The sequence below is a fragment of the Siphateles boraxobius genome, unplaced genomic scaffold (genome assembly GCF_051911475.1).
Source record: "Siphateles boraxobius isolate OS27281-9 unplaced genomic scaffold, OSU_SipBor_1 16, whole genome shotgun sequence".
In the NCBI taxonomy this organism is placed as follows: domain Eukaryota; kingdom Metazoa; phylum Chordata; class Actinopteri; order Cypriniformes; family Leuciscidae; genus Siphateles; species Siphateles boraxobius.
Genome location: NW_027508766.1, coordinates 10,766,554 through 10,770,459, shown reverse-complemented (window position 1 = coordinate 10,770,459; position 3,906 = coordinate 10,766,554).

Here is a 3,906-nt window from a genome sequence, read left to right as displayed (position 1 = left end):
ACTTGGTGATTCCACGAGATAGTGGTAGATGTCTGAATAGTCCATATTTGGCCACTGCGTGGGGTCATTAATCTAGTTTTCAACCATTTCAAAGGGACATGTTACCCCGTATCCAGTAGCTTCTTTAAATACCGCTCACGGTCCTCGGCCGGCAAAGAGAGTGTGTATGTTTGTGCCATTTTTGCTATCAAGAAACTTTGCAGATCTAGAGCGAGTTCCTTTCTCAGAGGAATACGTTTGTTTTCCCCAAAAAAGGGCCGTTACCCTTCGATGACGCAAAAGTAGCGTTGGTCTATGACACAAGCGTACTGCAGTTCGGATACAAATAATATAATGTGAACACAGTCCATCGGGGGCAGGGGGAGGGGGGCAATCGAACTCGGGTTCGGAACAGGCAATGGAACCAACGGTGAAAGTGCCCTTATAGCCTGTCGGTGCATCTCTGACATCATCAAAATCGGCGTGTATTCACACCTACTTTAGACACTAGTTCACACAGAGTTTTCCCACAGCGTCACCACCATGATGCTGCGTCAAACTAATCCATCTATCTACAAACTATTTAATGGCATTGTATTTAATTAATTTAGACATTGCAAAGCAAATGCACACGCTAAAACATGCTGTTATATGTATATATATATATATATATATATATATATATATATATATATATATATATATATATATATATATACAGAGAGAGAGAGAGATATTACTACTGTAGCTAATACAGCCAGTAGACATCAATGCTAAATCATAGCATTTTCAGTTCTTTCATGTTGAGCAAAACTAACATTTTGGTCTTCACTATGTATGATTTCCATTACACGAGAGTAAATGTTAAAACTTCATGCTGATTTGTACTCGGCTTTCGCCAAGATAAGCACCAACTAAGACATGGCTTTACACAAACCTATGCTTATCCATCCATTTATGCTTCTTTCCATATGGTGATGTAAATCTCCTTCTGTCTAGTGTTAACACGCGTCAGCACACACAACGGCTGCAACCATAGTGCGTTCCCCCCATGACAACCGTCTGGATTGAGCTGAGTAGGGGACATCTCTAGGGTCTTCAATTGGGCACCTTTCGTCCTCAGTGTTTCGTCGATTAGCCCACGACACCTCAAGAGGGTTTGACAGTGACTCTGGCGTCCCAGAGTCACCCCCCTCCGTCCCCCACTCAACTCAGCCCAGCTTACTGACCTCTACATCCCTCCTGCTGCTGAGACCTTACCACAATCTCTCCGCAACCCAACCATACGCGCCAACCCGTTTGACTAAGGCTGTCGAGCCCCACTGGTGCGTTAATATGCAGTTTCAGTGGCAACGGTTCCGTATTGCATACCACCTACCGCAAAACACAATATCTGCCCAACCACCCGTCATTCACGCAATATACACAGGAACGTAATGATTGTAAATACTATACAATCTATACAAATAAAGCAAGAGACTCTTCAAGTTTTCAAGAATTCTACGAAACCGTAGCATGGCGGCCTGTACACAGCCAGCTAGAATCTTTCCGTCTCAACCACAGCCAGTTGCTGCTCCTTTCTGCTGCTTCAGATACGTTCTTTACTGTGCGACGCAACTCTTGACCACTGAATCCGACGTCTCTGAGGAACCGGGTTGTAGAGTGTGCCACAAAACCTCGACAACCCCCTTCCACTGGATAAACCTGGACTCTCCATCCTCGCTGTTCTGCTTCAGTGGCCAGATGAGCATACCGCAGTTTCTTCCTTTCATATGCCTCATCTACCGCATCCTCCCATGGCACTGTTAACTCTATCAGTTGAATAATGCGTGCTGATCCAGACAACAAAACAATATCTGGTCGTAGGTTAGTGGTGGCAATCTCAGGTGGAAAAATAAGCCGTTGATCAAGATCAGCCAGCATCTTCCAGTCCCTTGCAGCTTCCAGTTGTCCTGGGCGAGAATTGGTGTTAGCACCTTTTCTTGGTTGTTGATCGCCTGGGCGGAGGAATATTGTCTTCTGCATGTAATGTTTTGCTAGAACAAGTGGCAACTTATTGGTCATTCTACGCTTTCCTTCCAATGCTAAAGCCAAACATCGCAATACTTGGTCATGGCGCCAAGTAAACCGACCTTGGCTAAGAGCCACCTTACATCCTGTCAAAATGTGCCTTAATGTGGCAGGTGATGAACATGAAGGACAAGAGGGATCCTCTCCTACCCAGAGGTTTAGGTTCTGCGGTGATGGGAGAACATCATATGTTGACCTAATAAGGAAACTGATCCTACTCTCTTCCATTGACCAAAGGTCTTGCCAGCCCATCGTGCGTTGTTCCACACTCTCCCATCTCATCCACTCTCCCTGATTGGACTGGGAAATGGCCTTTATACATCTCATCCTCTCCTCCTGCTTTCGCACCTCGTTGACTACCAGCTTCCTCCTTTGAGCTGGTCCTGCCTTGTGCCATTTAGGAGGAGCTAAACTGAGCCCAAAACCCCCTCTTCCATGCTGTACCAGTCCCACGATATCCCCAATTTGAAGGTCAGCCTTTGCCTCTACTATGAGTTATAGTGGTTTTGTCCAGCTGACCACAAGGCTTTAAGGAATTGCTCAGTACATATTCTTATTTTTTCATCATTATGTTGTACTGCCGGATTAGATGTGATCCAGACAGCTGTAGCAGAAGTCTCTGTTCAGTTCTGAACAATGTTGCCATCTTAGTACAGGAATAAGATGTTTGAGGGCCTTAAAACATCTTGCATTCTAGTTAATTCATGTGGTTCACACTCCTTATAGTGCATCACCACATTTTTTAAGTGATGCATAACAGCCTTGAATGAACTCAATTTAAAAACTACTTTTGAATCCAAAAAATCCATTTAAATCACCAGAACTCAGATTAACAGCCACGAAAAGAGTTGAACACCGTTTGAATTGGCAAAGAAAGCTTAAGTTCACTCCTGTACCAATGGAGCAGCTTGATAAGAAAAAGTTCCAGGTTCAGAGTAAAATTGGAGAAGCCTTCATCAGCAATGCGAGATAGAGATGCAATTTACTGTGGACTGCTTCTTTCTCAAGCTCTGTTTGGGTTCCATATTGCTCCAGGAACCTCATGTGATCAATACAAAACATATCCATTTTGAATGAGTATTATGTAAGAATCCTGTTGAGAAAAACAAATGTTAAAATATCCCTCTAATGGTGATAGTGCGGGTGAAATTTAATATCCAAGCCCTCCATAAATGCAAAGTTTGAATGGGGGGTGTTCGGAAGAACCTGCACGTAATGGATTTGGACTGTTTAACAAGTTGTATGGTTAATCAGTGTGACTTGTTCTTTTTGTATTGAAGCAGGGTGCATTTAGGTGACCTTTATTGCCCCTCATGTGTGTGAATGTTAGCCTAATGACGCTTTGTGCTTTCTGCCACGGAGTGCTTTATTGTATTTTTTATAATTGCTAAAATGTATAAAGAGAAGCTAAAAACCCATCAACACAAATGAGATTTGAATTTAACATGTGCGTCTTATCTGAAACCTGACAAGCAGATAAATTCCTCAGATAATTGCAGAGGGCCTTCTATAACTTCTATTTTTGTATTTTATTTCACACAAAAAAAAGAAAAAAAGAAATGTAAATGAATATAAGCTAAAAATATATTGAAATCAAGTGAATTTAAAATTAAATCTCAATAATAATTTATTGTTAATCACTTTGCTATGAAAGCTAAATGCACATGCAAACAAATGTAAATGTGAAGTCTTCCAGTGTGTGACGAAACACCATGGCAACAACAGAAATCATTGTGGACAGTGTTATGCTTCCGGTAAAGGTTATTCATACAGAAGCCTAATACATTTACACTGCAAATGCCACAAGCCTCGTGGGCTAAAAGAGCAAACGGAACAGGAGACAACAAACAAACACTC